Source organism: Octopus bimaculoides, chromosome 8 (assembly GCF_046866305.1).
Source record: "Octopus bimaculoides isolate indiv1 chromosome 8, ASM4686630v1, whole genome shotgun sequence".
Taxonomy (NCBI): Eukaryota; Metazoa; Mollusca; class Cephalopoda; order Octopoda; family Octopodidae; genus Octopus; species Octopus bimaculoides.
In genome coordinates, this window is record NC_142935.1 from 51,539,992 (window position 1) to 51,559,151 (window position 19,160).

The following is a 19,160-nucleotide window of genomic DNA, read 5'->3' on the forward strand; positions in this document are numbered from 1 at the left end:
AAGACGGACAAAATGCAATTAAACATTTGTTGAAAACGTTCATGCTGAAAATGTCATTGTTATTACCAAACAATATAGCTGGGTTTGTGTGTGTGTGTGTGTGTGTGTGTGTGTGTGTGTGTCTGTGTCTGCGCGCGCGCGTATTTAGATTGAAGTGGTGTACAGATTTTATGCATTCAGATAAATAAAGTAGTCAGAATTTGGATAAAAGCTATCTATTTAGCGCTTTCATCCCTTTGAGGGATTCATCATGAATGATATTTTCATAGAAAATTCGTACCTTTTATATATGAACTAGTTGAAAATATAAAAAATCTACAGTAGAATTTGTTTTCTTGGAAGAGGGTGTTTTAGGAGCGGTTGAGATGTTTTTTTTATCATATTGAATTATGTGTGTGTATATTTGTGTGCATGTATGTGTTCATACGTGTGTGTGATTACATTTTTGGAGGCTTGGTTAGAGAGAGGAAAAGTGAAAAAGAAGAAAAGGAAGAAAGAAAGAAAAAAGAATGCAAGAAAAAAAGAAGGCCGGAAAGATAGTGTTTTCTGGGATGATTGAAATTGATGATCGGTCAAAAAGGTCAATTTTTTTTCATCAATTGCAATAAATTTCTTTCAGTCATTATGTGACTGACAGTATTTTCGGTTAGTTGTCATGTTACCCAGCTGTAGAAAATAGAATCGGTCTAATTGTCTTGGAGGGTCTTTAAGTGCGTGTGTGCGTGCACGCAGTGTGTGTGTGTGTGTGTGTGTGTGTGTGTGTGTGTGTGTGTGTGTGTGTGTGTGTGTTTAAGTGTATGTGTGTTGGAGTGTGTGTGTGTGTGTTGGTTGTTTAAGTGAATTTTTCCAGTTATTTCAGCAACGTTAATGAAAACATTATTAATAATAATACAAAATAATCTTGTTTGATTCATCTGGGAACTAATGTTTAATAAGAATTTCAAGTTAGTGAATATTTGTAGATCATTTGATTTTTCCTACAGCATAAGGTATTCATCGAGGGAGGGTTTCCACTTTCCAATGAAACTTTGGTCTTGAAACTTTGGTCAAAAATTTTCTCTACATTTTTGTATAGTTTTACTTCTAAAAAAACAATGACCAGGTTAGTATATGAGGTTTAAATGTCGTCCTCATTACTGAGGCCTGCTTTTGTCTATATTTTACCATCAAAGTTAAAGGTGTTTTCTTCTTGTACCAGGCGTGTGGCTTCGGTAACGAAATACCTTTTGAAACGTTCGTTTTTTCAACTCAATGTTTGATTGCTCCCAGACCCAAAGTGTGAAATATGTTAGAATAAAGATTACAAATACAGTTCTATATTTAAGAGAAGAGGAATTATGTACTTTATTTATATTATTTACATTCGACGGATATTTGTCCGCATCTTGATTGTTGTTAACACAACGTTTCGGCTGATATACCCCGCAGCCTTCTTCAGGTGTCTTGGGGAAATTACGAACCTGAGTTCTCATTCATAAGGTATTTTTCGATGTTTGTTATCATTATTATTGTTATTATTATTGGTAGTGTTCAGGTCACTGCTTGGAATGAGAACCCAGGTTCGAAATTTCCCCAAGACACCTGAAGAAGGCTGGAGGGTATATCAGCCGAAACGTTGTGTTAACAACAAACAAGATGAGGACAAATATCCGTCAGATGTAAATAATGTAAATAAAGATTACTAACATCAAAACTTGTAAGGATAGTTCCTTCTGGGATAATGGGTAGAATGTATTTGAGAAATCCATATCGTCTCGCGCTCGCATATAGCCGAGTATTACTGAGTATAATGGTTTAACTAGTATATCTAAAAGATGACTTCGTCGTTGTGTTGGAGATTGTGGCCAGCAACTATTGATCTCAAGTGGGTCTTTGTAATTTTATGAACTGCTTCTTTCTGTTCACTTATGGCTCTCTCTATTTCTGATCTTTTATTAATCTTGTGTAATCCGTAGAAATCCTTCTCTTTAATTTCAGAGTTACATAAGTAATCTATCTTCTTTTGATATGTGAAGAAGTTTGGGTTTTGGTTAAAATATGTTCTGATTTTTCGAGATTTTTTTTGCTTCTTCCTTATAGTAATTTTTGTTTGTTAAATGTTCCAATATTTTGTCTTTATAATTGTCCCTGTCCGTAATCACGATCGCCTCCACCCTTATACGACGTTCTTAGGATCATTTAGACGTCGATTTTTTAGTGTTAGTAAAGCCCCCTTTTTCTTTACGAAGGTTTTGCTTGTATTTACGGGAACTAAGAGGGGATTTGGAAATTGTATCTTTATATGTATCTAAATGCTTGTCATTCCCCTTGTAGGGACTGAAGTAGGATTTATTTCTGACAATTGACTCGTCATTTATATTCTTATTGACAAAGAATTCCATTAAGCATTGGCAGCGACTAAAATATTCACTGTCTTGCTTTTAGTCCGATGACGTTAGAATTAGATGTAGGGATAAATCTGAAAACTTTCCGTAAAAGATCCATTTCATTTTTGTTGAGGACCTGTTTTTTTTTTTTTTTGATAAATGTATAATTTTAGAATTTTTGATTCTACCTATTCTGTGGGTTTACTAAAATCTGTGTCATCGGATCTGGGTCCCGGTTGTAGTATGCTTCCCCTAAAAATGGAGTTGTAATACTGTCCCCGTTTTCAACTTCAGAGGTTCTTGTTTCTTCGTAGGTGAGAGAATATTCTGTGTTCTCTATTTGTATCATGTCGCATATAATATCTGTCTCCTTCCCATCTTTTTTAATGCTCGTTTGGCCATTCTGGATGTTTGAGATTGCTGGTCGTTAACCGCAGATTTTTTAATCTTCCATGACATTTATTTGTATTATGAATTATTTTGGTGTTTTTTCTTTGTCTTTCTTCCCATGTATTTGTACATCTAGGGCATTTGGTATAACGGGATGGTGGTTGTCTTCTTATATCTTGCGTGTTTGTATCTGGTAGTATCTTGTTTTGGAATCGTAGTTTGCATTTGGGATTAACTTGAGGCCATCTCGCTTATGTCTTTGGATGACTGGAAATCTGTATTTTCGTCTAACTCCTCTGGGGCCGATTTTCATCTTTTTCTGTGATTTGTCTGTATTTTTTTCGTTGTGCTTTTGTTTTCATAATAGATTTTTCTCCAAAGTTATTTTCGTAATTAATGAACCACTCTTGTTGTTTCCCACATTTTTACAGATCTTCCCTCTCCCCCGTTTGGTGTCTTCTTTCAATAGTTTTTTGTAGTTCTTCACTTTAACTATCACTTCGTTCTGAGATTTCAGCAAACATGGCTGCATCAGTTGTTTTGTGCTTTTCTTCATACCAAACTTTTCGTGATTGGTGGTTTATTTCTGTTTCCAGACGGAATAATGCGAAGTTTGCATGTATTGCTTCCTCTTCTAGCTTTCACCCTTTCCATCTCTTATGAAGAATTTTCTGGGAAGGATTGGGTTTTCTTTGTTTCGACAAATTTGGTAGGTATTGGTTATGTTATCACATCAAATGCGTTTCCAATATGCTTGTTTGCGTTGATTCAAAAAAAAGTTTTCAGAGTTATGGCTTCATTTATTTTTGTTTGTGCATATCAACTGATGTTTCTTTCTTCTAAATTTTTCTTCGAGACAGGCAGAATTTGTGTCGTTGGATCTTATCCCTAGAGCATCTTTAAGAAAAGTTCTTTGTGTATTAATGTCATTTACAATTTCATCTATTGAGGTGAAAATAGTGTTGATATATATATATATATATATATATATATATATATATATATATATATATATATACATATATATATATGTGTGTGTGTGTGTGTGTGTGTGTGTGTGTGTGTGTGTGTGCATATATAAAAGTATGCATGTGTGTTTGTATAGATTTTGTATACCAAATTCCACTGGCAAAATATTGGACGGCCTGGTGCTTTAGAAGTGTTTTAATGTACAATGTATCTCGGAATCATAGGGCTGGGAAGCGAATTTGTCAACCAGATATCCAGGCTTCTCTCCCTCCCCTCTTCCTGTCTTTAATGTAAACTATAACTGTCCTTGTTATGTCTTCCCCATTTGATGATCTTGAGACAACAAACATTACTACTACTACTGCTGCTGCTGCTGCTGTTGCTGCTGCTGCAAGCACTGCTGGCAGACGCGTTAGAGCATCAGGGAAATGTTTTTCGGTATTACTAAACAATTCCTTACTTTGGTTCCAAATTCCGCCGGCTTTGTCTTTCGTCTTTTCGAGATCGATAAAATATGGTTGAGCACTGCGATGCTTGTAATCGAATTACCTCCTCCTCTGAGGGAATCATCATCATCATCACCATCACCATCATCACCAACGTCATTACCAACAACATCATCACCATCATCATCATCATCAACATCATCACCATCATCATCAACTGCAGCATATTTATTATTATTGCAATGTTTTCTTCTTACAGCTTTTTTTTCTCTCCTTTTTCCATTCTTTCCTTCCGTCCATCGTTTCTTTCCTCCTTGCCAAAACTCATCTGTCGTCTCCCTATTATAAATCCACATACCTTTTCTATTTCCCTGCCAATTCCGAAAACACTCGAATACTTTCTCAAGACAAAACTGTACAATGGGAACAGATTACTTTATTGCAAAGCAGAGACCAAAATCACTGCACGAGCTTTTGTCTCAGACTCAGGAATACATTAAGAAACAACAGAAAATGAAGAAACCAGAAATAGAAAACTCTCCCTCTCTCTCACTCAATCTATTTCTCTCTCTCTCTCTCTCTCTCTCTCTCTCTCTCTCTCTCTCTCTCTCTCTCTCTCTCTCTATCTATCTATCTATCTATCTCCTTTTCATTCTTTTTCCAACATCCATGTGCAATACAAACAACATTAAACCACTCAAGAGATAATCACCCCCCCCCCGACCTGCTTCGCAATGGATTGCCGTTACTGTTGCGGCTGTTTATCCCAAGGTCAATCCTGAATGAAGAGACCTAGGTTCAAAAACATTCCTACCATGACAATCGCAACATTTTTCACACATAATATGTCTGGAACTACATTTCCCTGCATTTTCCAATGTGGTAACTTGATATAAATTTAACGGCCATTTCTTGCATGATTTCAGCGATTGGACTACCGTCATGCTGGAGCATCGCTTTTACACTTCATCTTTCGAACGGAACCACTGTTTTTGGAAATGATGGACTTTTAATGGAGTTAACATTAGATTTTCTCTTCATGGCCGTTATCTTTTAGAAATAATCTATCGATTATTTCAATATCATTTCTATTGTTGGTTCATTTCGTGAACCGACTGACTAGAGTACAATGGCTTTGTCCCCCTTGTATTTATTTCGTTGGTTGGAAGAGAGTGGAAAATAATATTAAGAGAAAAGAGAAGAGAGAAAGAAACGAGTGAAGAGATGTCGAGGCAGGAAAAGGAGAAAAAATTCAGAGTTTAGAAAAGTTAAAGTGGGCGTGTGAATATATAACAGAGAGAGATAGGCAGAAAGACAGAGACAAACAGACAGACAGAGAGGTAGAGAGAGAGAGACAGACAAAAACAGACAGAGAGACAGAGACAGAGAGACAGAGACAGAGAGAGAGACAGAGAGACAAAGAGAAATAGTGAGGAGAGTACAAGTAAGAGACAGAGAGACAATAAGAGTCAGAGAGAGAAAAGGAATCGGAGACAGAAAAGAATGATGCTAATGGAAAGATGTTGGGATAGGAGAAGGGCCACAAAGTCAGAGAATGTCTGAATGTAAGACTCACAGAGAGGTAAAGGGACAGGGGACGAGAGAGAGATCGACAGTGAGAGAAAAAAAGAGAGAAGAAGAGTTAGAGAGAGAGAAAGAAGATTAATGTAAATGAAAATATGTGGAGAGTAAGTAGAGAAGGAGCAAAAAGTCAGAGACTGAGCTAGTGAAAGTGTATTAAAGTAAGATTCACAGAGAGAGAGAGAGAGAGAGAGAGTGAGAGAGAGAGTAATGGTCAGAGACAGAGAGAGGGGAAGTGAAAGAGTCACAGAGAAAAACAATAGGAATGACCGCGTAAAACAGAGAAAACGAGTGTCCATGAACGACAAATACTGACAATACACACGTCACAAACACACGTACCCATAAACATATAAACACACACAAACTATAAACTCGCACACGCAACCTACAATCTTACAAAAAATCATACACACATGCTCTTACGTTGACACCAACAAAAGGCAAACTCAAGCAGATGAAAAGCTGGAACAGACACAATGAAACAAAACGGTAACATAACTCTCCCTAGTCACATGAATGACAACAAACAGATGGTTGCTAACGTAACACACACAAGGAAATTAGAGAATTTGAAGTAAATGAAAATGGAATAAGACACTGTGTGTGTGTATGTGTGTGTGTGTCTGTGTGTGTGTGTGTGTGGGTGTGTGTGTGTGTGTGTGTGTGTGTGTACAAAAAATAGAAATAAAAGCCCTCACCCACAAGCATGTATGACCAGGTATGAGTAACACGTATCGTGCTTTCATTGATTGTTTTAGGTATGTATAGTCGCGAGCAGACATAAAAAATCCCGTCGGCAGAACATCCCAGCAGCAGAACATCCAGGATGTAACAACCTAAAGGAGAGGGGATTCACCAGTACTTGGCTGGTGCTCGTTTGCAGTATCGGAGCAACATCAAATGAAGTGATTTGCACAAGGAGACAACGCGGCGCCTGGCCTAGAAATGAACCTACGACCTAATGAGTGAGAGGTCGACACCATAATTATTAATCCACAGGAATCGAAACCAAGCTGCCCGTGTAACGAGCGAGTATTCTCTCATCAAACCAGATTCAGACATATATAGATGTATGTATGTATGTATGTATGTATGTATGTATAAATGTATTATCTGTCTATGTACAGATGCGTTTGTATATGTATGTCATTATTCAGTTTCATTTCAAGATTACTTGCCAATAGAGAAAGAGCCGGTTTCCAACCTAGATCCAAAGCTCCTTCATTAGAATTTCAACATCAACAACAGGGTATTTTTGTATGCATGTATAAATGTATGTATACGTGTGGATTTGTACCTTTTGTCTTATGTATGTCTTCTCATGCATATATTTTGCATATCTAGACATGCTCATATATACTTAAATGATGATCTTCTGGAAAGTTTTATGCATGTATGTATGTATGTATGTATATAAAAATGAAACAAAAACGCAATAGAGGGCATTAAAACGTACGGACAGATAGCCGACACAAAGGCGGACAAGAGAAACAACAATTAGAAGGACAGGCAAAGAAGACGGGTCATTCTTGGCTTTCTTCAGTCAAATACCAGAAGTCACGACAATTTCGGACAGTTTTGTATGTTATCAATCAGTTTCATTTCTGTATTTCTTGTCCATAGAGAAAGAGCCGGACTCTAACATAGATTCAAGGCTCCTTCATTGGAACTTTTATCAACATCATCTAGGTATTTGTGCATATGTGTGTGTGTGTGCAGTATTTGGTGTTAGTGTATGCGCAGATTTGTATGTTTGTTTTATGGATGCGTTTTGATGTCTAGATGCATGCATATGTATTTATGTGCTAAATTTTTGGAAAGTTTTACATATCTTTACAGTTCCATTGATGGCTTGAATCTGTATGTATGTATGTATGTATGTATGTATGTCGCATGCATGTATGTATGCATGCATGTATGTATGCATGCATGTATGTATGCATGCATGTATGTATGCATGTATGTATGTATCTATGTATATATGTATGTATGTATGTCTGTATACAAACAGATTTGTAGGTTTTGTTTCATGTATGTATTCTCACGCATATACTTGCATAACTAGACATGGACATATATATACTTAAATGATAAACTTCTGGAAAGTTTTACCGATTTTTACAGTTCCAGTGATGAATTCGATCTGTAGTCTTTGAATCAGCTTTTTCCTTTTTAATTTTGAGAAGCCTGGTTTCTCAAGATTGATATTTAGGCAGTGTGTCACATATCTCAATGCCCCAAGGCTATAGTAGAAGACACTTGCCCAGGATTCCACGCAGTGGAACTGAACCTGGATCCATGTCGTTGAGAAGCAAGCTTCTTATCACTCAGTCACCCCTGTGCCTTTATATATATATATATATATATATATATATATATATATATATCAGCGACAAAGGAATCCAGTATTTATTATGTAATGAAAGAGGTTGTTTATATATTTATATACACGTGAGATGTTGGTCCCTCTGAAGGTGAGAGTGAGTGGGAGGTATGAACTGTAATCGACTCGATGTCAAAAGGAATAGTAAGTTACTTAAAGGTGAGGGAGGAAGATATGTCAAAAGAAAAGAAGGGCACTTAAATATGTGACGTAAGCGTGACGTCACTGTGATGCTGTTGTTACGACACCACAGCTGCGCGTGACGCGACGTTTTATTCCTAAGAAAGCAGACGAAATTTTCAAGAATTTTTGAAAGACGAAGAAGGTGGACAAATAATTGTGGAAATTACATTTTTGTAAGGAAATTTATTGATAGCTATGGTATTATTTGCTTTCTCTCTGTGAGTCATAAATAAGATTTCAACTGTTTATTTTTCTGTTTTTCTAATTATTCCAGTGCTGAGGTAATATGCTGAAGTTTCAACGGTAAAAAGAATTTGTTTGTTCCTAATCTGTTGTTACTCGCGCTGCATCAGGTATTCTTGGAGTGAGGTATTATTGACAAAGAATTAAATATGTAAATAAAGGTAAGGTAATTTAAATATAGCAGTGAAAAATATTGTTTAAAATTAATTTCTTTTATTTGTTGAAATACCTCAATATGATGTTTACGCGCTGATATCTATGTAGTTGAAGTTGATACAGCGTTCTAACAGAGCTATGCCGCCAAGAATGGTGGTTATTTTTCCTTCTGTTCTTCTGATAAATTTTCTTTGTTGTTATAAAATATTGAGTTTTTATTATTATTTTTTATTTTTATCCAATATATTTGAAAGAAATGTTTATGAAATGTTAATTATATGAAAGTTTAATTTACAAAACTTTGCTATAAAATATAAATTATACAAATATACAAAATTAGTTCACAAAATTTCAATCTATGAAAACGCTTTCATTACTAATTAGATATAATCTAATTAATTTGCTATATAACAGACTAAAATTCATCTGTTGGGATTTTATTAAATTAATAGACATTTTTATTTACACATTTTAATTTAGAACATTGTCAAGTATTTTGTAAATATTTGGAATGTAATCAGAGCACGTTAGCTTTTGTATCTTCAATTAATTCTTTAAATTGACCACTACTCCCATTTACATAATTGTTTTCTTCGAGTTGGGGTTTTTGTATGTGTCACATACACTGTGCGGTTAATATTATAAGATTCCTATTTTGTAGTTTTAAGCCAAATTTAGAAATTATTAGTAGATTCTTTTCTTTTTATTGTTTTCTTATTCATATATATCGTTATTTTCTTTTTGGTTTCAGACATTTTTAATATACATAGATATAGGGAGCTACTAATGAGCAAACTAAAACAAGAAAAAAATTCTACATTATAATTATTTACTGATTAACACACATTGAAAATTCTAGCATTTCAATTGAAATTTCACTCGTGTATATTTTGTTTTGCTTCCATCCGTGACAAATACGAACGGTATGAATAATGTCTTCTGCTAACTGAACGCTTGTGCGTGCACACGTTTTGTAACTAGCGCACAAAGGAAAAGAAAAGGCGCACACAATGTTTCCAAGATGAATTTCAATGTTTTTAATTGAAAGTAGTTACTTTTATGGATGCGTACATACTTTGTAAAGAAAGATAAAATCTGCACACAAGCAAATTTCTGCACAAACTCACAGCGATAAAAAAAAATATCGGGAATATGCAATAATAGAATATACAATAATAATATTCAATAATCGGTTTAAATCTTCCACTACAATTCCAGTCAGATCTAGATTGATTTACTGTAATAATAAATCAACCTCAGTATTTAGGTGGCAATTTATTTAAAAGCACCCAAAAGAATGGAGATTTATTGTAACAGGATTTGAGCTCAGAACGAGAAGGAGATGAGCAGTGTGAGATTCCACGGACACCGCCCTAGAAGAGTTTGGGTATTTATTTCATGTGGAAATAAAGGAAAATATAATACCCAGTGTAGCCAAGTGTTACATTAACATGAATTTTAAATGGCTTTTTTTTAATATAGTTAAATCTCAGTTTGAACAAAGAAGTCCTGTTTATGATTGTGAATTGATACTTTATCTTTAAAATATAAAACTGTACTATAACCTTCTAGGAAGCCTCTGTACTGAGCCGCTAAAAATAGCGGCCAAAGGTCAACCAAATTACACACCACCATCTTAATAACAGAAGGACGTATCGGTTGATGCAGTTTTTCTTAGAAATAATACATCTGAGAATGTCTTTGATTATATGTCTACTCGATTAGAGCTGCACTAGTGCCAACCAGCCATCGTCATGAATAGTAACATGTAACATGTGTAAATATGAATTGCCAATAACAGAAATTATACTTTTAAGCAAATGTTGGTTAGTTGTAACTATGTCATATTATTATATAACAGAAGAACAACCAAAACTGACACAGATGAACAATTACAGTAAAACTGTAGAAAGAACAAGAGAAGAGACCTTACGATTCAAAAGTCGCATGAGAGAGACAGACAGACAGACAGAAACAGACAGAAAACAATTGAAGTGTGTGAAGAGATATTTAGAAAATTCCTTGGCTCACTCATTCTGTTTATTATTCTCATATAACATTTGGCACTTAGAGACAAGTCTAGAAGTGGTTGAGTGGACCTGCATCAGTCATTAATTCAATGTTGCACTTTTATATTTATTATTTGATCATCGTGAATCATATACGTAACAAACATGTTGTATTATTCTACTAGTGACGTGTTCGAACGTTACAGCTTAAATCACTTTAATTTTGGGACGCATTTGAAGCTATAATTAAAATATTTCTAACGTGTTATAAAGAGCTGCAAATTTACGCATCAAAATACAAACTAGGACGAGGAATTTCCTCGGGTCCTGCTAATCAGATATAACATCAGAAATGGTAGTTACGCTCTGCATTCCGCACCGCTACTGCTACAATCATCAACGTCATTCACATCTCCCAATATCTGTCACAGCGCTGTCATAGATATCACCTCAATACTACTGTTGCTATTGCTATTGCTATTACTACAAACAACTACAGTGCTGAATCTAATCTGAGGAACTGCAACTTCAAAGATAAGACTTGCTGTCTGTTGGAGGATAAATGTCTGGAAAAAGGAATTGTTTATAGAGCCAAAGTGCAAGTGGATGGCTCACAAGAATATAAAACATACACAGGGGCTTCGGAAAATTCATTCAAGACTCGATTCTATTCCCATCGAAATTCTTTCCGATACTCCGAGAATAGGACAGCAACTAGTCTTGCAAAGTATGTCTGGGAATTGAAAGAGAATGGCACCCGTCCTTTCAATGTAACCTGGGAAATTCTAGAAAAAGTATCATCATACAGACATGGAGCTTATAAAAGACCTATGAAATGTAATCTTTGCCACTCAGAAAAGTTCTTCATCCTGTTCCAGGATAAACATGCTTTGAACCAGAGACGCGAGCTCTTAAATTCCTACAGGCACATCACGAGGTTTAAAATGTTAACCGATAAGATACTGTATGAGTAAAATGTTTTCACTTCGGGAGTATTTTGACTGTCGCATTTGAATTTGACTTTACACGTTGTAGTTATTTTGCATTGCAATGCTAGTTCTTATTTCGACTTCACGTTTAAGAAAACCTTTTTATGGTTTACTCATGCATTTAATTATTTCAAATTAAAGTGCAATTTCCTTATTTTAACATTTTGATATTATATACACCAGACAGTTTTTTAAAATTGCTTGCGTATGTACGTTATGATGTATATATTTATTTTGATGTGAAGATATGTCTCTATATATTTATGTGTATGTATGTATGTATTGTAGGTATGTGTATGTATGTATGTATTGTAGGTATGTATATGTATGTGTGTATGTCTATATATATATATATATATATATATATATATATATATATATATATATATATATTAATATATATATGTATACATATATAAATGTGATGGAATATGTGTATATACTTTTATATATGTGAGCATGTATTTATTTCTTTATTGCCCACAGGGAGCTAAACACAGAGGGAACAAACAAGAACATCGACCCCAGTGCGTAACTGGTATTTATTTAATGGACCCCGAAAGGATGAAAGGGTATGTATTTACGTACATAGTTTTTGTATATTTGTATGCGTACCTATATCTATGTACGTTTATATATATGTGGATATACATGTAATTTTATGCGTGCGTTTTTATATGTGTTTGTTGCGCAAGCTAAACGAAATATCTAATCGTCTTTAAATACTTTTTGAACGCCATCATTTCTCACTCTCTACCCCTATCTATTTTTCCCTTTCTCTCTAATTTTCTGCTTCTATTACCTGTATTTCTTTTTTCTTCTTTTCCAGTTTTCTTATTATTATCTGATTTTTTCCTTCTCTTTCTTTCGCCTGTAACAACTAATTTGTATAAGCATACGCCAAGAGATTTTGTGTGCGTACATACATATATATGCATTCGTATATATTTATGGCTTGCCTATATATGTCTGTATATGTATGTAACCATGTACCTGTATGCTTAGTGTATATATGTATATTATAGATGGTTTCGTATGTGCGTATACTGCTAAATGTATATGTAATCTAGCATCAAAAATTTTTTAACGGATATATCTTTTAACTTATTAATTTATTAATATTTTACAACTAATTTATTTACCCTGGGTATTCAGGCCTTTTCTTTCTTTATAAGCTATTTTTGATTTAAGTTTTCTTCGATTTTTATAATATGATTTTAAACCGCAATTTGTTATTGCATGCAACTGGTTATTGAAAAGACTGTTAGTTGAAAGGACCAATGAAACAAAATCATTTTTAAAATTTCAAATCATTCAAATCAACCTAATCGTATATTTATACATATAACCTTACTTTTGCTCCTGTCTAAACAAAACTGTCCGACGAACGGGAACGTGAAACTCTGAGTAACAGTTTTTGTGATATTTTTGTTGCTTTTTAATAAAGCAAAATACTGTACCTATGGTATTCGAGTACCATTTTTCCTGCCTTGTTTCGCATTTATGTGCTTACTCTGGTATATATATATAATGTATTATTCTTTTCTACTCTAGGCGCACAAGGCCCGAAATTTTGAGGGAGGGGCCAGTCGATTAAATCGACCCAGTACGCAACTGTTACCTAATTTATCGAACCCGAAAGGATGAAAGGCAAAGTCGACCTCGGCGGGTATATGTATATTTTATTGTGTCTGGGGAGAGTCATTCTCTTTTAGTGCCTTATTAATTTAACACACTCACCGGTCTGATTTCCACTCATTTACTTATTTATTTTTACTAAATTTTTTGTTGCGTCTTGAAACCTTTTCAGTTGTCCTTGTTTGTGTGTGTGCATGCGTGTGCGTCAGTATACGTGCGCATACACATTTGTATGTATGTATGTGTGTGTGTATATATATATATATATATATATATGTATGTATGTATGTATGTATGCAAGTGTGCACGTTTGCATGTATGCATTATTTTTCATGTATGTGTGTTTATGTGTACATACATACATGTTATGCGCATGTACACTGACACACACGCAATGGCACAAAAAAAAAGAACGCAGTTCCGATAACGGACAGAGTCAACGACTATTGAAATGGTTGCAAGACGCAACAAAGATTTTTGTAAAAATAAGTAAATAAGTGGAAATTAGACCGGTGAGTGTGTTAAATTAATAAGACACGAAAAGGAAATGAATCTCCCCAGACACAATAAAATATGCTTCAACACACGAATTCACATAAAGAATTTTGCAAACCAAGTACAAAAACGAAATATAAATGTCTGTCTCAAAGAAAAATTTAGCGAAGCAACAAAACGTATACGAGCAAGACAAGTGAGAATTACATAAATACATACGATGTTATCCGCAGACCGGTTTCGAAATTAATATTTCCTTACCAAAAATATCTGTTTCTCATTAGTACGGACCGCCAAAGAATTATAATTCCCAGAATCGTATGTATATATATATATATATATATATATATATATATATATATATATATATATATATATATATATATATATATATATATATATATATATATCATAAATATACAGGGATTAGCATTGAGTTGCTTCTCCAACATACTGATTTAAGTATGTTGGAGAAGCAACTCAATGCTAATCCCTGTATATTTATGATGATAAATGGTTTTACCGATAAAGGTTTTTTCATACTGAACTATTTGGCAAAATTGTTAATTATTAATTCTATTATTAATTGACGATTCCCTGCCCTTATTCTTGTATATATATGTATATATATATATATATATATATATATATGTATATATATATATATATATATATATATATATATATGCTGTGTGGTGGATGTCTTTGTGCCTATGGTAGCCCCCAGCCACCGCTTGACAACCGGTGTTGGTGTGGTTACCTTACCGTAACCTAGCGGGTCGATAGAATATGTACTAGGCTTTTAAAAAAAGTTACTGAATACTAGGGTAGATTCGTTCGACTAAAACTCTTCAAGACACTGTCCCAGCAAGGCCGCGGTCTAATGACTAAAATAAATAAAAGGTAATAAGATTAAAAGTTTACTCAGAGTCAGTCTGACAGTAAACTACTGTTATAACAACAACAACAACAAAAATGGTAGTAACCACAACAACAACAACAAAAATTAAATGAAGAATGATTAAAAACAATGTAAACAACTGCCTCTTAAACGTATTATCATGTACCATCAAGAATTTCAACCATCAGGTGATTTAGCAACATTTTATTTCTATTTCCAACGTCAACGAGTGACGTGTGTATCGAGAATGTATTGCTGACAGTAGGGTGTCTAAATTGGAGTCTTGTAATGCATGTGTCACAGAATTACGTATAGTAATGCCAATACGATTTGTTTCAAGGTGACTGGTTGGGCAGGTGAGATGGCGTTGGAAATCTGTGAGTGTGGAGTTAATTAAATACATTAAAACCACTGAACTAAGCAATTAGACTTCATTATCCATGTATTAATTAGTGGTAACGTTTCGGAAATTTTTCATTATATTGGAAACTGGTGTTAATGCTTAAAGTTACAGCGGTATGTATTTATTGCCAGTCACGTCATCAGAATCTGGGTGTGTTGCTACGGAGATAGTTTGTATGGTGCGGTAAGTTGGAATTTAAAGTTTTCATATGGAGACAGCACCCACGCAGTCGCTTGATTTCGCTAGAAATAGGAGACAAACCTCTCTCAAGTTACAACCTGTTATTTAAAGTAAGGTCGGTCACACAGGATTTTCTTGGCTGTAGCAACAATATTAACAAACAACTACTTCTACCACGTCTACTGCTAAAAAACAACTACTGCTACTACTACTACTACTACTACTACTACTACTACTAATTGTACTACTACTACTACTAAGTGTACTACTACCACTACTAATTCTACTACTACTACTACTACTACTAATGTAATCTGTCCTTGTAATGTCCTCCCCGTCTGATGATCCTGTGACAAGAAAAATTTACCACTACTACCACTATTACTTTTTTCTTCTTCCTTTTCCATTACTACAACTACTACTACTACTTCTACGACTACTATCTTTTTTATGGCGTAATGATCATCAAGACTTATCAAAAAATGTAATGTAATCTAAATGTGCATGTATTTCTCAGAGTGTGATTATGATAATATTCATCGTCTTCATAATCTTTATTATTTTAATGACTGTTTTTTTTTTTTATGTTAGCATGGGTTGGATGAGTTTGCTATATTACTTAATCTTTATTACTTAATCTATATTACTTAATCTTTCACACGATTTGTGCAGACCAGCATCATGATACATGAATCAAACACTTTTTCTCCACGTTTTTTTTTTCCGAAAGTTATTAAAGGAGATGTTATAGGAGAAGGTTAGAAAAATTTAGGAGTGAGATAATCATAGGGAACGTCATCGAAGGTTCGGGGATAGGAAGAGTTCATAATAGTTTTCAGGTAGAAGAGCGAAAACAGCGTGCTTATAGATGAGATGAAAATATAGGTATAAAAAAATACTGCTGGTGGTGAAAATAATCCATTAGAATCGATTTGTGGACCGAAAGATATAGAAGTGCAGAATACTCCACTGCAAAACCAATGCATTTTTTTCCTCTAGAATGTAACTGACTTTTTTTTTCACTATAGTTAAAAGGACTGGAATTTTTGGGGGAAAGGGCTCGTCTAATTACATCGACCCCAGGGCTTGACTGGAACCTATTTTTATCGATCTTGAAAAGATAAAAGGCAAGATCGAGCTCCATGAAATTTGAACTTTGAACGTAAGGCCGGAAAAAAGGTCGCTAAGTTTTTTGTCCAGCGCGGTAACATTTCTTATTTCTTTATTGTCCACCGAAAAATCAACCCACGTTTATAAGCATGAAAACAGAAACAGCAGATAGTTAATTGTATAGGATATACACAGAACCTATTTTCCTGGCGTCCATGCATCATTTAAGACAACATCCCAATTTCTTTTTAACCACCAGAGAAACTTCAGATTTAGGAAAAGAAAGCTTGATATAAGTCAGGACGTATGAAACTGGTAGACGAAATTTTTTAAAAGAAACATGGACGTTTAGAACAAACTTACGAAAGTGCTTTTGACAGGCAAAGGGCCATTTTTTCAAGCATTGTCTCACATGGCAGCTTTTTTAAACTTTCAAATATCTTGCTATCTTTCTTTGGTTCTTTGTCTTTAAAATTCTAGTCGTTGATGACATACGTCTCCACCACAAATCATGTCTCTTAATTTTGTATGTATTTTAACCATAGTTTTCAACAGTTTTACAAAGCTAATTTCATCAACCACCGTAATAATTTATTTTTGTTATTCAACATCACTATTATCTATCTTAAATGCAGCTGCTATATGTGCAACTTGACGTTCTTATCAATAATCATTAAACAGACTACAGAATTGGAGTTTTGTTGAATGTAACATTGATCAATACATATTGTATGTATTTGCACATGCTTGTACTAGGGAGTGCACGCATATATATATATATATATATATATATATATATATATATATATACATACATACACATATATGTGTAATGTGAATATAAGCGCTTCTTTCTCCCTCTCTTCCTACATATACATACACACGCGCGTGCATATATATATACAAACATATATATATTATATATATGCATGTATTTATATATATACATATATATATGTAAACAAATATAGGTATATATATAAATATATATATATATATATATATATATATATATATATATGAACATTACACATATATATATATATATATATATATATATATATATATGTATACGTGTGTGTATGCTTGCATGAAAGTATGTGTGTATGTATTTTACATGTAAGTGTATGTACAATTAAATTCCAATTTTTCCTTTTTATTTATGAAAACTAATGCATAAACATTATTCCTACACACACACATCCATCAATCCATATACTGACTCACATACACATATACATATAAGCACACACACACATATATATATATATACACACACACACACACAAATATGCACGCATGCACACATAGATACGTGTAAGCCTTTCCACACACAGACTTACGTATGTGCATTTAAAGGGAGAGATAAGTAGATATAAATAGAGAAAAGTGGAATGATTATTAAGAAAGCAAAGAAATGGCTAAATACATACATATATGGAAATAGACAGTCGCACATAATTGAGCCACACATGTATACGGTGCAAACATGTGCGTGTATGTGAGTGTTTATATATGTAAATACATGCATATATATGTATTTTCATTACTGTATATCCTTATATATGTATGTAAACGTATGTATTCTTATGACTGTGTGTGGAGGGGTGTGTATATGTCTATATTGAGAGGAGGGTAATGGAAAGAGAGTAAAATGGTTGTGATTATGAAGAATGTTCATTCTCTTGAGAAGAAGCTACTCTTCCATATTAAGGTGTCAGTGACAACAACCTGAAGATACTTAAAGAATTATTCCTGTGCCAAAATTGACAGTCAGCCAAATTCTTAATTGGCAACATCTTGAAATATTTTTTTAAAGTTATATCTAATTTTATTCGAATTTTATTTTATTCTATACTTTAAAAAAAATATACTTTTTTGTAATGGTACATATGTAGTTTTTGTTTAATTTTTTTTAGGTTTTTTTCTTTTAATTTTTCCATGGAATAAATTTGTGTTGTTTGTAAATTTGTCTATTTCCAATGCAGTGCAATTTAATTCAATTCAATTCGTGGTTAATTTTCAAAAATATATAAATATACAATAGAAAATTCTTCTAGAATAGTTGCTGCAAAATCTAAATTGCAATACTATTGCAGGCATGGAGAAAAGACCTACTCTAATTACACTACGCTCACTAACATTTTATAAATAACAGGCCTGTTCAGGTCTCTTCAGGTCTCTACCTCCACCCATGGGACCACTAATGAATTATTCATATACTCATAAGCTATGATAAAATATTAAATTTAATTTATCTCTTCCTATCCCTTTTATGAGTAACCTTTGAAAATGAATTCCATTTTGAAGTCCATACCTTTAAACCATAATCAATACTTAGGTCTTTCTGTATTTAAGAAAACTTTCAACAGTGTGTGAGTATTGATAAATGAGCTAGATTTTTCCAAATCACAAAAGATCCAACGAGCCAGGTTCCATAGTTTTAAATAGATTAGTTAAATAGATTAGAAACAAATTTCCTCCCTATATAGGATACTGATTTATCACGGGTAGATTTTCTGCAAGGAAATTTGAAGCCAGCATCTTGCATCGGTATACTAATCATCAGTTATATCTGGATGAGTGTGTGCGTGTGTATGGGTCTGCGAGTTTAATGTATTTAACACAAATCAGACAAAATTCTCAGCATATTCACGAGACTGTGTCGATAGAAACAGGATGGTTCTCAATAAAAATGACTTTATAGACCCTATC

General features: G+C 33.8%; 1 long non-coding RNA gene across 1 annotated transcript in view; it reads left to right on the top strand.

The window, feature by feature from the left end:
• Positions 1–12,291, top strand: part of LOC149134402 (uncharacterized) — a 28,202-nt gene extending 15,911 nt beyond the window's left edge. Inside the window, exons 2-4 of the long non-coding RNA XR_016242768.1 lie at positions 6,514–6,825; positions 8,596–8,725; positions 12,205–12,291. This is a non-coding gene — a long non-coding RNA (uncharacterized LOC149134402). The remainder of the gene's footprint in view (positions 1–6,513; positions 6,826–8,595; positions 8,726–12,204) is intronic.
• The last annotated feature ends 6,869 nt before the right edge of the window (positions 12,292–19,160 follow it).